The sequence below is a fragment of the Syngnathus typhle genome, linkage group LG3 (genome assembly GCF_033458585.1).
Source record: "Syngnathus typhle isolate RoL2023-S1 ecotype Sweden linkage group LG3, RoL_Styp_1.0, whole genome shotgun sequence".
In the NCBI taxonomy this organism is placed as follows: Eukaryota; Metazoa; Chordata; class Actinopteri; order Syngnathiformes; family Syngnathidae; genus Syngnathus; species Syngnathus typhle.
The window spans coordinates 3,447,474-3,469,952 of NC_083740.1; the positions used below are offsets into that span (position 1 = coordinate 3,447,474).

The window sequence follows — 22,479 nt, forward strand, 5'->3', positions numbered from 1 at the left end:
AAATGTTTCCCTCACTTTTAAGCGGGCACACACAAGAGGATGACGGGATTTCGTCAATGACTATTGTTTGTGCCACAGTCTTATTTTCCGCCTGCGGCCTGCAATATTCTCACCCACAAAATTAATTTCAGCCTGACATTTCGGCCCCATATGTAACCTCGGGATTTTATTGTGGCAGCCAAACTGAAATACTATTACCATTGCAAAGGTTGAATGAAGAGTTTACTTCCAAACATTTTTAGAGAAGCAGTGCAGAATATGTAATTTTGTGAAATTTTAAGTGTGCTCATCTTTTAAATTTTAGCCAGTATAAAAGAGTAAAAAAAAAAAAAATCTTAGCCTAATAGCATTATTGTCCAAGTCATTTCTGCAGGTTTTTATTCTCTGTTCAGCAGCCTTGATTCAACCTTTACGACGACCTTTACGAATATTCTTAAAGAAAAGGTCTTTTTTTTTTTTTTCACACTTGCAAATTGATATTATTTTATTATTGTGCCGGTAAATTACAAACGACTTTGGGCGGGCAAATATGCTTTTAGGCTAACACCAACAAAGGCTCAAAAGCATATTAACCTTCAAACGCATTCTCAAGCGGCAACGGTGGCAGACGGAGAATTGACTTCAGCCATATTGTGTCAACGTGTTAAAGACGCACCTTTGCTCACTTAGCGGTGAATTAAGTCCGTAAGGCAAAGTCATAAAGACGCCTTTTAGTCCTAATGGAGAGAACCCTGCCGAGCGAGCGCCGTGCAGCTGTGCTGTCATTAGCTTGCGTTTGTTTTCACACTTTGTTTGTTTATTGCTTTGTTTTTGCACCTGCGACATGGCCGCAGAGGGTCGTGAGAAAAAGGATCCCGGTTTCAGGAGAGTCCAATCAAGTTGGCTCTGTCCACACCCACAACGGGCAACGGGTAGATTCGGTCGGATTGCAGGAGAAATAAATTTCACATGATTTGCTCATTTGCTTTGCTAATTAAAATAGCCTCTAATACAGAGGAGCTTAACTTCATTACAGGTGGTTTTCTTCCACTTCACTGTGTGTGTGTGTGTGTGTTTGTGTGTGAGTTCCCACATCAGATGATGCAACTTGCCCCCCCCCCCCCCCACACACACACACCAAACTCTGCCCCCCCATCGTCTTTGTCCTCCCCTAATCACTCCCCTCGGAATTCTCCGTCTGATATAATTGAGTAGCAACTCCAAAACACACGTGCACACACACACACACACACACATTCACTTTCCACCTCCTCCTCTTGCACCAACGATGCCCCGCCTGGCGGGAACGCGGAATGAGATATGACATTTCATTTGGGTTTCTTCGCACTCGCCGCCTTTGCTTGGGGGAAATAAATAAATATTTCATTAGTAGGCTAGCGGGGACATAAAGCCGTACCCGGTTATGGATTAAAAACAGGTGGATTTTGCCGCTTTCATTTTGATCCCACAATAGCGGCGCATGGAAAATATTACGATATATTACGATAACTCGAAGTGACATTACTGAACTGATTCGTGCAACAGAACATTTCCCAAACCTCGTTGAGGTTTTGTTGTATTTGCTAGCAAGGCAGTCCAGTGGTAGAGCAGACGGATAAGTCAATCAAGTGTGTCCCTCCACAGCACCTATCATCCCGCCTCTCTCGTTAGAGCTCTTTATCAAGCTGCCCTCTGCCGCCCGCCGGCCTCGCTGCCATCTCTCTCCGGGCTCACCCGGAGACCGGCGGCTTTATTGTCTTAATTAAAACAGAGCCTGTTTAATTATTTTAATCCTCACGACCGTACGGCAGGGACTGTTGAGAGAGGAGGGGAAAGGGGGAGTTAAGGGTAGGTGGGGGGGGACAAGAGCAGGAAGGTGAGGAAGAGGAGGAAGAGGAGTAGCCCTGACATTTCAAATTAAGCTCTTCAAGTTCAAAAGCAGGAGTTCTTATCACTTTCCCTTCTCGTTCATTTTCCAATTTGTGGCCTCTTCTTTTGCTCTGTTCCTTCTCTCACTCCTCCTCTCTTCCCGCTCCCTTCCTTTCCTTCTCCCTCTTTACCACCTTTGTGAGATTAGCAGTTTGAAGAACAGCCCCTGCTGAGAACTTCATTCAAGTGCAGACATCAAAAGAATCTGTGATTGCTACAATAGCACGCCGAGTCTTGTGTGCATCGAGGAAAAACATCTTTTCCTAATACCCTTCCGATCCCCCCCCCACCCCCCCCACGACCCGCCAAACAGCCTTCAGAGTGACACGACGGAGACGGACTTTCAATCAGGAGCGTCACTCAATGGCCGAAGCAGCCATTTTGAATGTAGACCATCCCTCCATCCACCCAGCATCACATTGTCTTGTTAGCTTACCTTTCACCCTGCCGACCCGGCCCTAACCCCACCCCTTTCCCATCCCATGTTATCACCCCCACCTCTCGATCCATTTCATCCGGGGAGTCTAAACTCTCCAGATTTCCCCGTTTGCCTCCTGATTAAGGAGTGAGCGGAGTGCTCCCGCCGCCTCCGTCTCCATCCCTCATTCATGTGCTGCCGCGGTAACTGGCCTATTATCTGACAGTTCCACTCCACTGACCTGTCCAATAACAGCTTCCACATCCCTGTAAATGCCCTGGAGAGAGACCGAGCGGGAGGAGAAGACATTGAAAATAAAAAGGGGGGGGGGGGGGGCGAGTGTGTGACTGGATGTGCATTGATGGATAAACCCTGGAGATTGGCCTCGTGTTATAAACATTTACGCCGGGCTAACAGATCATCTCCGAGATCGGGGATTGATGTGAGACCCCCACCCCGCCCTCACCCCTTCTCCCCGCCCCCTCCCTCCGGCAAAATGAAAGGCCAAGATTAGAGAGATGATAGCTTTTCAGATTGGAGAGGAGATACTAAAATGAGTTTGTGGAGGTGAGACTCGAGCAGTTAGGCAGCAGATAAATTGATCTCTCTCTCTCTCTCTCTCGCTCTCTGACTCTCCGTCTCTCGCTGACTCTCTCTCTGACTCTTGCTGACTCTTGCTCTCTCTGGCTCTCTTTCTCTGACTCTCTCTCTCTTTCTCTGACTCTCTCTCTCTCTCTCTCTCATCATCCTCCCCAAGAGTGTTGCAGCAAAATCTATTAAACACCAACGATCTGTTTTTGTAGTGCTAGAACGGAGAAATGAGGCGCCCACGTTGACAAAAGGACATTCTTATGACGAGTTTAAAATAGGATAGCGGAGAGTATCTTTATTGATTTATTATGTAATACTTTATAACGACTTGATGACTGGTACCATTTTACAATAAATGGTCTACTGACTAATAAATCCTTAAGCTTTTCTAGTCCATTGCCAGAAACAAATGACTTTTATTTCGTCATAAGAATCAACTGGAAGTGGAATTTACGAAAAGTCGACCAAAATCGTCACAATGACTTTCCACAATGTGTGTGTGTGTGCAGAAGAAATAAGGTGGAGGAGAAGGGCACCGAGCGCAAGGTCTGGGATGTTTTTGAGACGCTCCGAGATGAAAAAGGTGAGAAGGGCCACAGGAAGCGTTTCCCATGATCCCGCTTGACCCGAGTCGTAGTTTGGTCCGGCTAAAAGCCGTAAACAGCAGGCGGAGGTTTGACAGCACTCGCTCACACACATTACATGAACATGGCAACATAAAGAAGCTGAAATCTGATTGGACGAAATCTAAGATCGGCTTAAACTGACTGTCAGAAACAAATACCATTTCACGCCAGGTGTTAATGTCGGCCACTTCTTCCGATTGCGCCGAGGCCCCGCTGTAATTGGCTATCGTGTAATTGGGTGTTCCTCGATATGACCTTTTCGCTCTCTTTGCGCTTGTCATGTTTACTTTGCTATTTCCTCCCCACTCCATCAATATCCCGCACGTTCCAATAATTGATCGGTTAAAACCTCTCGCCTATCCCCCGTCTAAAGAGTCCCAGATTCTCTCGCGCACCACCTCTCGGCCCCTCCCCCTCCTTCCCTCCCTTTCGCTCTCTTCAGGGGGAGTCATTGAGTGTGTAATCACTTGGTTACGCTGTGTCAGTCTGCGTCTGAACCCGCCATCTGTCCTCTGGGCTTCCGTCTGGGACGATACGCACTACACACACACGCACGCACACACACACACTCGCGCTAGAAGACAAACACAAACATATAGACGTGAACAGTCGAGCCAAGCTCATTCACACCGCGACATGATGACAGCTGTATCAGCAGCCTATTGACATGAGCTGTCAGAAGGGCAGTGACTAACATGACACATCATGACATGTTCCCATCTTCCGAACCCACGCAAAAACACACACACACACAGGACCCGCACGTACCGTCCACAGCTCATGCAATCGCAACTTATGAGTAAGTCATCTTAGTCTATGCATGAGTTTAAAAAGTACAGCTGGAACAAATGTTCCCTTTTAGCGTAGATGGTACGAGCGTTCGAAAAGACGATAGAAGTGAGCTGACAGTTTTGTCCGATAAAAGAACAAAAGAAAAGCGGAGGTAATACAATTGTGCGCGCTTCGCGGCCAGGCAAGACGACAACTAAGAGCAGAACAAACCGATTGTACCTCGTCGACGCCGTGCCGGAGTGGAGAGGCATCGGTGCATGAAATAGTCTATTATGATAAGAATTAAGCAGGTTTATCAAGATGAGATCAAGAACGAGAAAAGGCGTGATAAGAACTAAAACAGCGGCAGCGTGAACGCGGCGCACCATCGCACGGCCCGATACGTCCGCGAGGTTTCGCATCGCTGCCGACGTTTGAGAAAGTTCGGATGCAGCTTTGCCCAAAGTACGGAAGAAGTTTTTTGTTTGTTTTCTATGCAAAGTTTTTCGACTGTATTGAATTCTGCCTCCACGAAGACAATGGTGCACAGTTTTGATTGACAGTGTCCGGTTTTAATTTTAATACACTCACACACACATATTTTTTGATTACTTAATTAATTTAATGTACATAACTGTGTAAATGTGTGTGTGAGAGCGAGAGAGAGCGAGAGAGATTGTCTCGGACTCAAACATCTCAGCCAGGCAAAACCTGGTGTTTACCGGGGCGGGGGGGGGACCCTGTAAATCTGACATGATGGGCTGTTGACGGGAGAACCTGTTGTTATCGTAACCCGCAAGAACTTACAGGAAACACACGTGCACACAACAAATACAGTCTGGAGTGTTTTCCATGACGGAAATATAACGTTACACACACACACACACATCAGAGGACATTTCGACACACATACACAGGTATCTGGAGATAACGTGGATTTATGGTACAGCACGGTACCGTGTGTGTGTGTGTGTGTGTGCGTGTGTGTGACACTGTCAGCAAGTGGGATGTGATAGAGTGAACTGATGAGTGTGGGAAACCATGCGATGAGCGGGTCACAGGAAACAAGATATCATACCTGACCCTCTTTAATCCGCACCGTGAAATGATCTCTACACGCACGCACGCACATGCACGCACACACAGGCCATGTATGCGAGCATGCTGCACAAATATTATTCTTTCAGTATTCATTTGGATGTTTTTAAACAAACACGCTCCCAGTGTCTGGGTGTTCCAGCAGCAATGGTGAGGCCCATTAGCGTCCATGGATGAGTGGCAAAGACTCACATGAAGGATGTGCAGGGGGGTCAAAAAGGTACCGGCAGCGAGACGAGACGAGAAAAAACATGGGGGAGGAGAATGAGGAGACAAGATGGAAGCAGAGCAGGATATTATTTCGTGCGGCGATAATGAGGAGTTCTAAGTAACAAAAGGCCGTGATGGATGGCATGCAAATGTATTCAAATGCACTGCTTGTATGTCGTTTGTAAGGGAAAGTGTGGAAAGAATGCCTTAACACCGAGGAATGATGGTTTCTAAAGTAGTAATACGCTGTATTTAAGAAGGAATTAATGGGATCAAATGAAATCATTTTGTGTTTTATTCATTGGGTTGCTTGATTTGTAATGTTAGAACGCAATTAGTGGGTTACTTGGTTTGTGCATGGTGTTGAGAAAAATACAGATATGGATTTTGACCTCCAATTGTTTAAAAGTGTTACTTAAAATCCCTTTAAAGACAAGAGAAATCTTGTTTTCACGTAGAAAGTTTGTAGGTTGGCGGAAAATGTAACGATTTAATGTTTAGCTGAAAAATAATGCCGTAAATGTCTGCCAATTGAAATGAGCAGGACAATTACGGATGGACGGATGGACGGACAAAGTCATTACTGTTTTTATATAACCCTATATGTATGGATACCCGACAGGGTTATAATAGTTTTTCATTACATTTGTTTTTGTTTTAATTGTCAGTTTTAATTATGTTGGGTTATTTTATTTGATTCGTTTTGAAAGGGTTTCATTTTAGTTGAGTTTTTGGATTTAGTATCAGTTTTAGATTTTTTTTTTTTTTTTAAACACTATATGGAGGATTTTAGTGCACAATAATTTTGTTTAAAAAAAAGATCATCCTAAAGCAAACAACTTTTGCTCTTCTGAAGCTATGAACGTATAGCAATGAAGAAACAAAGAGATTTAAAATAAACCCCAAACTCTTATGTACACTATTAACTAACAAAGCCAAAAAAAAAACAGCGGCGGAATTTAAATGGCACAGATCTTGCTTCCATAACAAAGCTTGTCCTGAAATATTCAAATCACCTGTGCGCTTGCTGGCGTCTTCCCGAGCAAGTGGGTCGTGGTTGTTCAGGTGACGGCGGCGGGCGCTGACCTTTTGTGTTGTAGCGGCGGCTGCATGAAAGCAAGTGGCACACAAAGACTTCTATTAAGTAGAGAAGCAGATATCATGGGGGGTGGTTGTACAAGAACTGTCGGTAACAGTCGTGAGTTAAAACAACACACACGTGGGGGGGATAGAACCATACGAGGCCCGAGTTATTAATTCTCTCTGTGAAATACGAAATATTCTCCGTGCATATTTCTCCAGCCAGGATGGGAATCATTGTTGTGTGTAATTATGAAGACAATGTTCAGAGGGATTATCAAAGAAGTGAGGGGGGGAGATAAGGAAGCGGCAGATGAAGAGGGTGCGGGCACAAGAAGAAAGGCAGCGAAGAAGGAGGCGAGGGGCGAGGGGGGGCGAGGAAGGCCGACGAAAAGAGAGAGGAGAGTAAAGATTACCTCTTCTCTATTTGCGGAGCTATCGTTCCCCTCTCCCGCCTCCTTGCTTCCGTCTCTGGCTGTATTAGCATGATAAAGATGTGGCGGAATAGGGCAGCCGGCAGGTCTTTGGACACGCAGACAATGCTATCGCCCGAGCAGGCGTGTGGAGAGCAGCTACCGTGGGACCCTGCGAGGCACATAAACGCCATCACGCATGTAGGCGCCGATACAAAGCCGCGCAAACATGTCAACACGCACGCAGAGCAGAGCGCGGACGGATTAGAGTGCCCGCGAGGATTTCCGCTTCAAGAGGGAACATGGGGTGGAAGAAAACTGCCTATGTTTACATCTTTGCACTTTGATCAAGGTTGTCAAATCAGGTGGTTGATACTAGTAAAAGCTTTAGTGCATAGGTGTCAAACTCAAGGCCGGATACGGCTCGTCGCGTCATTTTATGACAAATTGCGGATCGAATTGCTAATTGTCGACACTTTTTAAACCTATAGATATTGCTAGCATTTTTGTACTATCATTTATCTTTTTAAAATCTTTTTTACTAGTCTCAAAGCTAGTTAATTCATCAGTTTGCTGTGTAGCTTATACGATATAGAATATAAAGCGTTGTGAGTCATTATGGCCCTCCGAAGGAAAATGAGTTTGACACCCTTTGCTTTAGAGCAGGGGTCCCCAAACTTTTTCCTGTGAGGGCCACATAACCTTTCTTTTCTCTGATGGGGGGGCCGGTGTCAGTTTGTAACAGAAAAAGTGTGACGATCGTAGGGGAGCTTAAAAAATTTATTGTTTTCCAGAAAGCCACACGTAACCAAATAACGGTTATTTAATAACCCTTTCCAGGTTCTTTACAGGAAAAAAGTCAGTAAACAAATAATAACACTATTAATGAAATAAATAATAACTAAATAACCCTCTCTGAGTTCTTCACAGAAAAAACAGGAAATAAATAATAACTAAATAACCCTCTCTGGGTTCTTCATAGAAAAAAAAACATGGAACATTAACTTTCTGTTTATCTGTTTATTTATTATTTATTCATCACTCTTACTATTGATTGGTAGAATTTTTGCCTTCTTGTTTTTATATTGTGTCGCGTACATGTATGTCTATCGTGTTATGTGTCTCGTCACCGTGGGATAGAGAAAAACGTAATTTCGGTCTCTTTGTGTGTTGTGACATGTGGGGAGATTGACAATAAAGCTGACTTTGACTTTGACTTTGACTTCTGTTGTGCCGTATCCGGCCCGCGGGCTGTAGTTTGGTGACCCCTGCTTTAGAGTAAACATTATACTTTATATATATATATATAAATTTTATATATATATAATATATATTTCGAGCACCGCTGACTAGTAAACGTGCATGCCAATGTCGCAATTTAGCATTCACATTTTTATACAAGCAACAAATAAAAGCAAGAACAAAAGTTATCAATTCATTATCGTGTTTAAAGCCCTTTGCGAGTCCCCCCCCCCCCCCTTCTCAGCTGACTACCTGCTCTGGGAACATCATTAAGGCTCTTGCCGGCTAATCAGTGACACGCACACAAACAGCCGTTCACAAACGGATGGCGCTTCTTCAGAGATCTGGAACATTCTCCGGGTCAGGCTTGGAGCCACGGGCCCTGTGGGACGCCGGGCCACCCCACTGCTTGAGTGTCGGGCCGGGGCATGTCTCCAGACTGCAGGCTCGTGACGAGTACACACACACACTCTAGCGGGGCCCGTGTGTAAACATACTGTACGCACCATCATGGATGACAGCGAGTGCATGAGCCTGTGACGGCCGTCCAAGCGTAACACATACACTCTGTGAAAACACATGGAACTGTACAAACGGCCGCGGCGCCAGAGAGTTCCATCTCACGGTGACAAAAGCCTCATTCACTCAAAAGTAGCACGCTAACAAATGTGTCAAACTGTTCAAACGGTGGAAATTCCAACTCTCGCACTTGTCATAGAACATTTCATCGTCATCACAGACACTCGTCGAAGATTATCCCTCTCTGATAGGTTGCCGCGTAACCACAACAAGCTTTTCAAATGTGTCAGATACACAAAAATGCAAGTGGAAGGCGAGAGCAGACATTACAGCTGTCATTATCGCACGTGAAAGGGCTTTCCATTCTCTCGCTCACATTTGCGACCAAAGGCTTGAGACGGTGAGGAGCGTCGAAGCTGTTGCGACAAATAAAGTTGCGCATCTCCCAGCTTAGCGTTAAAGGCGCGCAGGCAGCGCTCCCTGCCAATCTGAAGCGCAACCTTAATCCATCTTTTATCCTTCCGTGCATCTTCTGCTGCTGTCAACCCCCACCCCCAAAAAAGAAAAAAAAACAGCCATCCATCTCATCAATCCCCTACTAACAATCGGGGTTTTGTCAACGGGTTTTTCCAAAGATGACATTATTGTGTCAGTGCGCTGTGTTGCAGTGAGACCGACCGCACGTCAGAAGTGTAGTTTTCTATCAACTTCATTGACTCCTGTTTGGCTTTTTATGTGGCGGATGAAAGCTGTGGCTGATTTATTGTGTTCCTGTGTTGGATGTTTTAATGGAAATTGGCAGACATCTTTGTCTGTGTGTGAAAAGTTGGAGTGAGTGGAGGAAAGAGAAAGAAACAGCTGTTGCTTGATGTCCCACTGGACACACAATTACTTGTGTTCACCTGGGACGGACGGAGGGAGGGAGGTATCTTTAAAAAAAAATAAAAATACAATATACTTTACAAAAAAAAACCAAATTTTGTTGAAAAATGATGAGCTTGTAATTGATCAAAATGTTTGTCACACTAAATCTACAACAAAAAGTGTCGCAAAAATGATTATTTTGATTTCCAAGTACAAGCGTAATGTACGTGCATACATGCACACACACACACACACACACACACACAATACTAATTATGACTACCACAACTGAATATAAAGCTAGTAAAGTTTGTCAAATGCAATCTTTTTTTTTTTTTCCTCACTGGTCATTTGACATAATTATATTATTTTGCCACCCAAAGCATAATTTCGATACTGTAAATCCTGCCAACTTTTCCTCATTTAAACATACCCTTACAAATACACTGTCAAAGGTGAAAGGTCACCTGGACTTTAGAATCTTGGGAGGCGATACAATGTTCATCACATATGCAACGCACAAACACACCTCGGCGTAAAGTGAGCTTGAGGAGGAGGAGGGTGGGGGGCGGGGGGAACTAATTGTTTCTAGACAAGACGACCTGAGAGGCACCGGAAGGGAGGACGGGAGCAAATGAGCGAAGGAGACGGGGAGGAAAGCGAGGGGCTATAAATTAAGGAGGTGCCGGATATTCGCTTTCCACATGGCTTTCGCTTCACAGACAACCACGGATACTTTATCTCTGATGAGACCACACACACACACACACCGTTGTCCATATGAAATGATAGCACCTTGACGAGGCCCTCTGCAAAACAAACCACTCAATAACCGGCAGATAATGGAGGCTGCAGGTCAGGCTTCAACATAAACGCGCGCACACGCACACAGACACACTCACGCCATTGTCTGGCCACTAGTTATTAGCGCCCGTGCTAAGAGAGTTTATCCATAAGTGACCTTAATTAAGTGGCTAGCGCCATTAGCCACGCGGCTAAGAGGCTAAGAGCCACCAATCTGCATGTGAATGTGTGTGTTTTTATGCTAATGGCTTCTCAGAGGTGTGCGGTGGAATACTAAACGAGAGGCTCCGCGCGAAGCTGCCCAGGCGAGACAGTTTAGATAAGTTACTCATGAGGGAGGGACAAAGACAAAAAACTGAGCGTAGGGCTAGAGGGGCTACTTCAAATGCAACCAAGGGCCCCCATTTACATGCACTGGCGTGCACACGCACACACACACACACACAACAACCAACACCACCCGTTAGAGGGGAAACATGACTTTTTTTGTCATTAGCTATGAAAACAAAAATTTATTCTGAGCACATTTGGAGATACCCCCAAAAAAAGATGTTAGTATATTATGCTCAGCAAAAACAAATCCTTTTTATTCATACAATTGTATCCAGTTGGGTCACTGAGCTAATTAGAAACTTTATGAATCAGCCCTTTTTTTTTTTTAAATACAGGTTATCAGGTCGCAAAAGTTTTCTAACAAGTCTCATTGACTTAAAATCTGAAATCTATCCAACCTCAACAAACAACCTACTCAGCTCAAGGCATTACGTCTCAAGTTGGTTGCACAAATGACCCAGAAGGTAACGACTGACTTGCAGGTTCTTACTCGCTTGTTCTTTTTGGACTTTTGAATTTTACTGCACTGGAGACTGTTTAAAAAACAAAACATGATGGGCCAAGTCCATATTTCCCACCATGTTCTTTGCACCGATGAACTGATATCTTTTTAAGTATAGTTTTAATGCGTAGTTGTGCCAATGCAACAAAAATCATTAATGCCTAATGACTTGGCTTCACCTGTCCAGAGGTCCCCGTGTTTTTGTTGTCGCTGTAGCTAATGGATTCTCGCCATATTGCCTCATAAAAGCTGGGGTCGCTGGTTCAAAGGTCGCCGCTCCCCCTTTGATGTGACCCGGACATCCTGGGAGGAAGAGGAAGCAGAGGAAGAGGATTCTTCATGGATTAGTTGTAAAACACACACGCGGCCTCATTGAGTGTCAACGTGTTTATATAATCAATCACAGCCATTGCTCACAATAACCTGCAACCCTTAGACAACTTTTTGGGGTACAAATATTGCCAGTCGGGCCTATGCCAGCTCACGAAGGGCGAGAGGCAAGGTGCACTCTGGTGACCAGATTGCAGGGCACATATGGACAAATGACCAAATGCACCCAGGAATAATTTAGACCAAAATAGGTTCAAACCCAAACGTGCTGAACTCTGAGGCAGATGTGATGATAGCTTAATATATTCCAATACTCAAGGATTGAGGTTGTACAAGTAGAAAATTAGCAAATATTTGAGGGAAAATGTGGCGGAAAAAAATACTAGCATTCTGCATAGGTTGAACATTAACATTCACTTTGAGATACGAAAATAAAATTCTGCATTGAATGTTTCCAATAAAATATATTGCACCTCGTTTTTTTCCAAACATTAATTCAAGACTAAATGTAAATATATTTTGATTGAAAGTTCGGTTTTCGACTACAAAGTTAAATACAACTGAACTGTGCTTAAGCAGCGATTTTTCCGTATAGCACTAGAGGGAGCTCTACCACACTCTTCGAACTAGCTCATTAGGAGTCGACCTTGAAACGTCGTAAACCGAGGACCCCGAGAGACATGTGGGGGTCATTTGTCGGTCAGAAATATTAAGACTTTCTCAGCTGCCAGCGTTTTTAGGGCAACAGCCACGCACGCCACCGTCCTCCCGGGACTTGAACTTCTACATCATGTCCAGTCTTCCTCCATTATCTTTTTACCTCCTACACTCAAAGCACCTGACCAGCATTAACTCCCTTCGCTTCTGTCTTCCGCTCCTTCTTGTTCTTAACTCGTTGGTCCGCTCTCTACGCGTTGAGCCAAATAGATTTTCAATTACGTGCTGAGTGCCTGGAAGCTTTTGTATTTCCCAACCTGACCCCGATACAGCTCACACTCCTGCGCCTCCACTTCCAGCCTAATGGAGTGGCGGCAAGGGTAGCAAATGTCTTCTGTCTTCACTCCATTTGCAGTGCTTAATAACTTTATTAGACCACACCTAATTTTAGAAAAAAAAACAAAATCTTCAACATAGTAGTTTATTAATCGTAATAGAAATATTTGTTTTTAATCATTTAGGCTATTAGCAATGCTTTTACGACAACAAACCACAAATTATATCATATATTCTATTATTCTACTATAAATATTATACAAATATAATTTCTATCTTAAATGCGATTCCATTCCAAATTGTCTGACAGATATGAGAGTGGTTCTCCAAATCTGGTTGTATTCAGTTTCCAAAATTTATGACTGATCACGGTTCACCCTCCCACTCATGATTGGACAAAAAATATTTAGAAACTGTTTCTGTATTTACTGGGGCTGTCTTTGTGCGATATCATCTTATCATGTCATAATCATCCAGAACCTAGTTATGCAAAACACCAGATAAAAAAAAAAAAAAAATGGGGTAAAGACTTTTTAATGTCACTTCAACCTCAAAAGGGTTCGTAAAGTTTTCACTCACTTTCAGCTTGACTTCAAAATGATTAACACCTCTTTAATCATCTCCACGTGTTCACAACAACCATTTGCAATTTTGCTCATGAAGTCCTCAAACACGGCCTCTCGCCGCATGCATGCCTGCTTGCTTGCCGGCGCGTGCTCGTTCCTGTTAAGCGGAGCGAGGGGTCAGAGGTCAATGGCCTAATGCCTTATCGCCAATGCACCGTAGGCAACCTTATTACGCTGAGCTTAGACAACAAACACACACGAGTGAATACGTTTATCGTCTGCATGCACGGCCGGGCCGCCGGGTTTTGTTTGGAGCTTCCTTGTTTGCGGCCTAGGGGCCTGTCAGGCGCACGCACACACATACACACAGAATCGGTATAAAGGGAGAAAGGGAGAAGGCCTGAGTCCTGCAAAGAGCCTATTAAAACAGATTGTCCCCCCCCCCCCATGAAGTCATGACCTCGTCCCATGCAAGCTGGCAAAAAAAAAAGAAAAATCCCCTGCTCTATCTGAGCAACTGTGTGCATAATTGTTTTCGTACAGGCTATGAATAGAATTAGAAGACAACTTAAAGTAAGATGGCACTCAACAGGGAGCAAGGCGGAGCAACCCTGATTTGTACATCAGTGATTTAAAGTCATCTTTAAGGCATTAAGGTAGCGTCATTCGCTTGTGGCTTCCAAATTGGTGATTCCTTTCGGACTATTTTATACAAAAAAAAAAAATCACAGAATATATTTCTTCATGATTTGAAAGAAAAGGAAAAATAATAGCGAAATTTGGATTAGCGTTGTCTGGCCAGTTTGGTCTTTTTCTTTTTTTTATATACTAAAAAAATGTTTTTTTTGTTCCTAAACTTTGAAGGATGCTAACGTGGGATGAAGATTGTCTGTTTTCAAGATACTCCAGCATCTTCACTGTCAAATTGTTCCCCCCCCCCCCCCAACGCATTTCAAATAAAAGAAAATTTGTGGCACCCGCAGATTTGTGCTTTTAATGGACATTGTCGCCTAAATATAAATGCTCCTATTTGAAGTTAATGTGTGAGAACAGATGGCTGATTGGGAGCGCAACCGGCGAGAACAAGTCGGCCTTCAAAGGAGGGGACGAGCACCAAAGTAAATAATTGCCTCCAAAATTGTTTTCCAATTAGCCTCATGAATCAAACCTCTGCCCTTTCGTGTGCGTGCGTGTGTGTGTGTGTGTGTGTGTAGGCGTGGCGTGGCTTTGTTAAGGCCTGAATGAGTCCTTGATGGGCGCAGCAGCTTGGGTCTCTGAGGGGAGGAGGTGAGGTGGGGAGGGGGGGTCGACAGGAGGGGGGGGGGGGGGTGTAAGTTGATAATTGCAAGGGAACTTGGAATCATTCTGTCCATGCCACTCCTCCCACCAACACACACAGTAGCGTTGAGAGGCGGTCGCTTAAACAAAGTGTACCAACCCACCTCCCATAATTCCCATCTCTTTGTCTGTCTCTGACGCTCCACTTTGCCTTTCTGCCAGAGCGTGTGTGTGTGTGTGTGTGTGTGTGTGTGTGTGTGTGTGTGTGTGTGTGTGTGTGCAGTAGGTGGTGTTACAATCTAGCCTCAGCTGCTGCTGTGTGCGAGGGTGAATTACACGCCGTACTGGAGTGTTGACAGGAGCAGCTGGACATCAGTGAGCCATAGGGCGTGTGTGTGTGTGCGTGTGTGTGTGTGTGCGTGTGTGCGTGTGGCGCCCCCCTCTGGTGCAAAACCAGACTGCAAATGCAAGCAGGGTGGACTGGACTTTGTCTTGACAAGCGCAAGAAAGACCGTGGTGAGTCAGGGCCAGCACAGCAAGGCGCTGACCTACATTTACAACTGGATTTTTCTTTATATTATACACACACACACACACACACACACTCCGTCGCTCTTTACCGATCAACACTTTCAGTATTTGCAATGACTCATTGCCTTCTCGCCTCCTTGACTTTGTTGCTTTCTCCTGGCGTCCTTCCCTGAGATTCCCTACACACATCTTTCTTGGCACTCGAAGAGTTTCATTTGTGTGTTTGACCTATCAGAGAGCCAAAGCGTGCCAAAAGAGAGGCCTCATAAAGACATCGCCATCCTCACGGCTGAGTGCGGTCAGAAAAGGAAGAACAGTGATGACGCACGCACCAGAGTATGAAAGAAAAACGTCATCCGAGATGTTAATCACATGGTTGCTATCTTTGACCCTTCACCGCCCTCCGTTTTGGTCTTACAATCCTCATACTCCATCAACGGCAAACTCCACGTCAACATCTTTAAATCGTACCAAACCCGAGCTCCAGTAATAAATCTGACGGCGGCTCGTCCCGCAAACACGTGAGTTATACGTCCCGATTCTCTGGCGTGAACCCTCCGCCTCGTCCTTCATAAATATCCTTTGTGATGTCACTGCGGTTTGGAACCGGTGCAAAAAAACTCAGAAGGAAAGGCGATGATTTGGCTTTTGAACAAGCCCGTTGGTCAAGCGACTTGAACATCTGTCAAAACAGAAGCTTCGATTTTGCTGTAGTTAGCCTTTTTAAAACATCCCGTGAACATCATCCCTTCGATGAGATGAATTTCACGCTGCATTCAGATTTTGGCCTCTCCAGTGCCCCAATTGATGGATAAAAATACACATTCCAGTGTCATACAGAAAGATTGTGCCAGAAAAGTCACAACATTGGCAACACTAATATATATACTGTATGAAATGGGCGGATATAAAAATCATATATTTAATCTAATCAGGGTTGATGTACAGGAGATAATAAAAACTTGATTCTGTGAGAAACTACCAATAACCAAAAATCAATGATGCCTGTAAATAAAGTGGCCATTGTGCCCGCTCATTGTAGAGATAAACTGTCCGATAGCAGCAGCGGCATATGATTTGGCAGGTGGGAGGCGACAGAGAGGTGTTGAGGGGATTGCGGGGTAGGGGCTGAGAGGGGGGGGGGGGCTTTCAGCGAGGGACGTGGCGCATATACATCACTTCATCTTTAATTAGCTGTCATCAGCTTCTCTCCACAGAGGAAGCGGCCACTGATAATTAACCATCAAACTCGCTCTCGCCCCGTGTGGCAGAAAGAGGAGATAAGGACGCGTTTGGCTAAAGCGTCATAATAATCAAATGTGACCGGATTAAAGGCGGCGAGGGATCTTGGCGATTAAACAAACGACTCAGTGAGAAGTAACAGGAAGAGTTGCCGAATTATGCGGCCAACGGTTTCCAAGGTAACCCGCACTTACTGCCCTCAACATGATTATTGCTTGTTTGGTGTGAAAAGATCCTCTTTGTTATTAGTGTACCCAGCGAGGATATAAAGGTGCCCTTTGCACTGCCTGACTTTTCTTTTTTTTTTTTCCTCAAGAAGGAAAAACATGAAAACCGGGCTGTAGACAAGAGCAGCTAATTAGAGAGAAAGTGGACATATGCGCGCCGAGAGACGCGTCGGCCAACACTCGACGGGACGGCGCCGTGGGGGAGCGGGCCGGCGGGCCGCTACGGACGCATGTTGTGGTTTGAACGCCGCACGCCGCTGGCACCGACGAGCCGGAGGCCCCGCGTGGAGCGGCGGGGAAGGGGAGGAGGCCGTCGGGCCCGCCGCAACCTGTCCTCTGCGTGGTGTTTGTGTAGTGAGCTGCTCTCGAGTGCTTTAATTGGATTACGCTTCATGAGGAAACAAGCTCATGAGAGCGGCAGCACAATAGAAAGCCAAAGAAGCCGGTTAGCCGGATCGAGAGGCAAAAATTCCGTCTCGTTTAAACACATGCTATAGCAGAAATGAACAAATAGATTTTTCACGCTACCAAAATCTGGGCTGGACGTACGCACGTTGCAATGCCTCAATGCGCTTATGTCACCTTGCACGTGCAAGCACCTTTTAAGACAGCTACTAGCTAGCATTGAGTTTTGGCCAGCGACTGTTGTGGCTAAATGCTACAAAGTCGCTCCGCCGTCAATAATGATCACTTCCATGACTGCGAATGAGCGCAAATTACGAGTCTCGTTCTCATGAAGGCACGACAAGGAGTAATGCGGATAAATCGTGCTAATTGCTACAGTAATCTAAGATTCACGAAAGATCAGAATTAAGTGCTCGAGTAATCCAGTACACGGTTTTGATACAAATCTGTTTGGAACTGCCTTCAAGTGGAGCGTTTCCAACTTTGAACAGCATAATAGCAGGAAATTTAATTTCATGAATTAATTTCTACAGACACATTGTACGGTTTATACCAAGAGAGTGTATGCTAACCATTGATCTGGCGTGCAGGAGTACTAAAGCACATTACATATTTAGTTTGTACTAAATGTAAACCCTTAAATGGTTTCTTTCACGTTTGTAACGAATCTTCAATTGCCGCCTTTACAATGAAGAGAGGTTAAAATACTCAATCTCCTGGGAGAAAGTGGAGAGCAAAGAAAATAAACAAACAGAGAATCTTTTGAAATGACACCTGTGAAAATATTAGAACATCCATCGTCGCTGACGACACAGATGCTCAAGCTATCTCCGTCTGTCGCTGCAGCGGGAGAGGGGCGGAGGATGAGGAGCGAGTTATAGAGGAGGATGAGGGGAGGTGAAGACCACAAAGTAAGACCTTCAATGGAAAAGGAGGCCGGAAAAATTTTGCGCAGACTCCAATCGAACCGTCTACTTTTTAATAAGCTACTTTTGTTTTGCGAATATCCTCAGCTCTTCTGTTTGTGAATTTTTTTAGGTGTTGTGCTTTTGGGTTTGCGTCGGAAATGTTCTGCATTAATAAAGTCAAACATCTTAAGGCACGACTGTTGATGGAAAAATAAATGACAGCAGAGATGGGCCCAAAAAATATGTGATGGAAAGAAATAGAGGAGAAGTAGAAAAGTGATTACAGGGTCAGTTCACTTTGGTCCATTAGCTGCGTTTTGGACAGAAAAAAGAAAAAAAATCCATGGAGTAAAATGGGAGCCAAATCATTTCATCAGCTCCTCTGCCCTAATTGCAGCCATATGCAATTTTAAAGGCCTCTCTTCCTTTCTAATGGCTCCCTCGAGGAAGTCATGCTTAATTGCTGCAGCTGGCCACGAGACTTGTCTTTTTCTCTCATCCTTCGCTCCTCTTCTCCTTCTCCTCCTCCCCCCTATGGGACTCACTGTCCAATTGACAAGTTGACATGTGGAAAATACAAGAAACTCTACTAGCTCTTAGAAGGGGCGTGGCTCCAAAATTCAGGTCATTTAATTTGATCTGACTTTTACAACGAGATTTGCTGTGATGATTATCAGCAAGTAACACAACTGCTAACAAAATACTCACTTGCTACTACCGTATTTTCCGCACTATAAGGTGCACCGGATTAGGCGCATTGTCGGCTTTTGAGAATATTGGCGGTTTTTAGGTGCACATTATAGTGCGGAAAATACGGTAGTAGCACTGATAAGTTTGGATCAAATAAACTTGTTAAAAATATTCGTGGTTTTTTATATGTATGTATTTACGGAAAACAAAAAGGAAGCAGGATCCATACGTGAACAAAAGTCACACATTACGAGTTGGCAAAAGGTGGACCTCCAAAAAAAGCAAGACACAAAAAAGGATGAAAAGCAGCACGGGAGGGACGGCACAGATGGACAGACGGCGAGCAGGAAGCGGAGAACTCAACCTGCCTCGGCTGTGAGGGGCACCTGCTTCGCGGCGGGACCTCCTCTCCCCGTCATGTCCTAATCAAATTTACTACTACCCCCCCCTCCCCATTCCCCGACCACAAGAAGAATCCGAACAAGAGTCCCACTGAGTGTTACATTCAAATAATAGTCACCTCCAGCCACACTCACAGTAGGAGACGTTCACAAAGGTGTGCTAAATCTTCACACAAAAACACACACGCTCACTCGCACATTAGTACACGAAAAGAACCAAGTACCAAAAAAAAAAGCAACACATAGGCTTCCCTTTGCCATAATGTCAATAAAGCAATGTGTACCAAGTTTAAATTTTCATTGGATATGTCTCCATCCCGTCTGTAATTCACATTCCCTCTCACTCCGCCGACGGGCCTGTTAGAAGAGAGCGAGGGAGTGCGCAAGAGAGGTGTCATTTTCAGTGAAACAGCTTAATTCCGATGTCAATGAATTAATTAGATGTGTTAATGAGCTAGCGACAGCTCACCCAAATTAAATTAATACCGTAATGGCCTCAGACAGCGAGAATTAGCTTACCCATTTCAGTAAACGCTTTCTGGAGTGCGTCTGCACACACACACACACACACACACACACACATACACTCAAACAACAGCCAGCCCCGCAAGCAAATCAGCATCCAGATGTAATTAAGTGACTAATTAGAGAAGCCTTCAGTGTCTCGCCCTCCCCTTCGCTGGGTTGTTCCAATGAGCATCATGCGAGTTCATTTTCAAACTCATAATTGTGACAGTGATTTCCGAAAGTTCAACAGCTTGGAATTCCAACCTACCGTAATTTTCGGACTATAAGTCGAGTTTTTTGTCATAGTTTGGGTGGGGGGGCGACTTATACTCAGGAGCGACTTGTATACATATAAATGTCTTTTTTTCTCTTTTTTGGGCATCTTATGGCTGGTGCGACTTATACTCCGGTGAGACTTATAGTCAGAAAATTACGGTAATGTCGATATTTTGTCCAAAAGTCCAACATGTTTAACTATGACCGAAAACGGCACTAGAATTATGATCCCAACATTGTTTGGGTTGTAATGTTGTGCTCAGTCGGTTTGTGAGAGAGAGAGCGAGAGAGCCTGGACTCTGCAGGGATGGAGCTGTTCACACAAACACCATCTGTTAACAACAGGCTCACCTGCTAGCAAACATTTAGCTCAGGATCCATCTCCCCTGCTCTACATCTCTCTCTCACATATATGCACACACACACGCACGCACGCACACACACACACACAATTCGGCAATGTCAAAGCAGAGGATAAACTAATTTCCCACTTAGTCAACTTGACAATATCACCTGCTTTGTAACCTGGCAGATCTCCGGAGAATTCTTGCAATGTGTTTGCATGCCCTACCAAAAGAAAAACGACTTCAAAAACGTAGACATAGAATAAAAACAGAACATTTGACACCTTCGAGAAACTTGAAAATTATCGAGTGGGAGAAACCTATGAGGGGAGGGAAGGAAGTGAGAAAAGAGGGAGATGGAGACTATTACCAAAGGTGTATGACTAAATTAACTTCTCATCAACACTAATTAGCCCCTTGTTCCTTTCTTCCCTCCAGGTAATACGATGAGCTTTGCACTTGTGTGTGTGTGTGTGTGTGTGTGTTACGCGGGTGTGTGTGTATGCATGTGTGCAACAGTAAGCGCACGAGAGAGATTGTTTACCGATTTTCAGTGTACTTTATTTCCATTGCTGTATTTAACTAATAACCAATTTCATTAAGATTGCTTTTACTTTGAAATCGATGATCAATATTTTTGCCAGTGCTCTGAAATAATCCTAAATTACAGGCATGTTTTTATGCGATGCATCGATTAAACAACAAAATTACACTGAAATATTTCTATAAAATTATACATGACAAAAAACATTATCAAAACAATAACAATTAGTTTTATAGTAAACATTCAAGGAATAAGTCATGCTAGCAACGTAGCAGCTGTAGCTAACATTGGCTTTTTTGCCCAAAGGTTAATGCTAGCACTGCTCTCTGAAAATACGCACTTCCGTAATCGTACGCCGTATGGAACACTTGTTTGAGCATCAGCCTGTGTACCCTACCTCACTGTATATAAAAAAATACACAAAAATATCACCCCTCTCCTTGGAGAAAAGACTCGAAGACTCATTGCTCTTTTTCCAAATGCCAAATGTGTAGCATAATCAGATTATTCAAAGAGATGCTAATTAGAACCGTCTTCCCTCCAAAAGATGCTCTTATGGAAATGACGAAACGAAAACTAGTCATGAAATGCCACAAAAGGAACGAGGCTCACTTTTGTTTGTTGTTCTGTGTTTTGTTTTCCTTATTCTTTTGTCTTCCGTTGGTGTTTGTACAAAGATGTAATTTAAGAGGGAACAACGGCTGTTGGTGAATAAACTGATATAATACATATTCATGCTTCTTGAGATCCAACAAAGGTAGCTTTGCGTACGTTTTATATCCTCTGTTCCCAATCCCTCTTGCAGTAGCCCCGCTCTTCCTTAATTATCCTCCTCTCCTTTAAATCTTTGTCCAACGCGGCACCTCCCAAACAAGGCGACGTTGTTTTCCGCTAATCCCGCCTTTTTTTTCCCGCTTTCGACGCAAACTCCCGTTTACCTGAGGTAAGCGTACGCGAGCTGAAAATAAACGACACAATGCCGGTGTCGACGTCACCTGGAACAATTCTAATTACAATAACATTGTCTGCTAATCCTTTAAATGGGAGCGAAGCGCTAAATCAGTTTGATGACGCTCCGCTTAGCGACGTTTCGCTGGTTGGAGCGGTAATCCTCGAAACCAAAACACTAATCTCTTCTCGGCGTCTCGCGTCCGAGCCGGGCGGACGGGAAGCACAAAGTTGCAGAAGAGATGCAAAGTTTCTGTTTTCTTTTTCCATTACAATCGGCTCACGCAGAATTACATGCTAGCATCCGTGACCGTGTTTGTGCGTTCATGGTAAATCACGCTAGCTTGTGAGACATTCAAATCTTGTGTAGAACAAAAAGGATCGACAGAGGCCAGTTTGTCTCGAGACGCCGGGCCAAGAAAATGATTGCGAGCCACGGTAACATTATGCACACTTTGAACAACAGCAAGTGAGCGACTGAGAAGTGAATGCTAATGTTAGCCAACATGCTAAAGAGCGTTTCAAAGCATTAGCTCATCAGCTTGACAAAACATGAGCCCCTCTATGACAATCTCTATAATGACGATAGATACATAAATTGATATTAGTACCGAGAATGTTAGCATTTAAGTTAAGTTAACCGCGTCCCCCGTTTCTTCCTAATTATTCAAAGTGAGCGCTCTGATTCGTCGGTTCTCTTCAATTAGCGGCGTGTTAATTAAAGAGCATCATCATCATCATCACGTTCTCGTCAGTAATTAAACGCCTGAGTGTGATTACTTAACACAGCAGGGCTCCTGATGATTCATTTGCCGTCTGGTCCTTTTTATGAGTGTATGCGCGTGTGTATGTGCGCACATGTGTGCGTGTGTGTGTGTGTGTGTGTGTGTACATATAACATTTTGTGATG

The 22,479-nt window shown here is 44.3% G+C and overlaps 1 protein-coding gene across 4 annotated transcripts in view; it reads right to left on the minus strand.

Moving 5' to 3' along the window:
* ubn1 (ubinuclein 1) overlaps positions 1-22,479 on the minus strand; it is a 60,201-nt gene that overhangs the window by 33,108 nt on the left and 4,614 nt on the right. For all 4 annotated transcript variants that reach the window (XM_061273768.1, XM_061273770.1, XM_061273767.1 and 1 more), the window contains exons 3-5: positions 11,559-11,682; positions 7,119-7,287; positions 6,639-6,728 (exon numbers count right to left, since the gene is read on the minus strand). The gene's annotated coding sequence lies outside the window, so the exon portion shown is untranslated. The remainder of the gene's footprint in view (positions 1-6,638; positions 6,729-7,118; positions 7,288-11,558; positions 11,683-22,479) is intronic.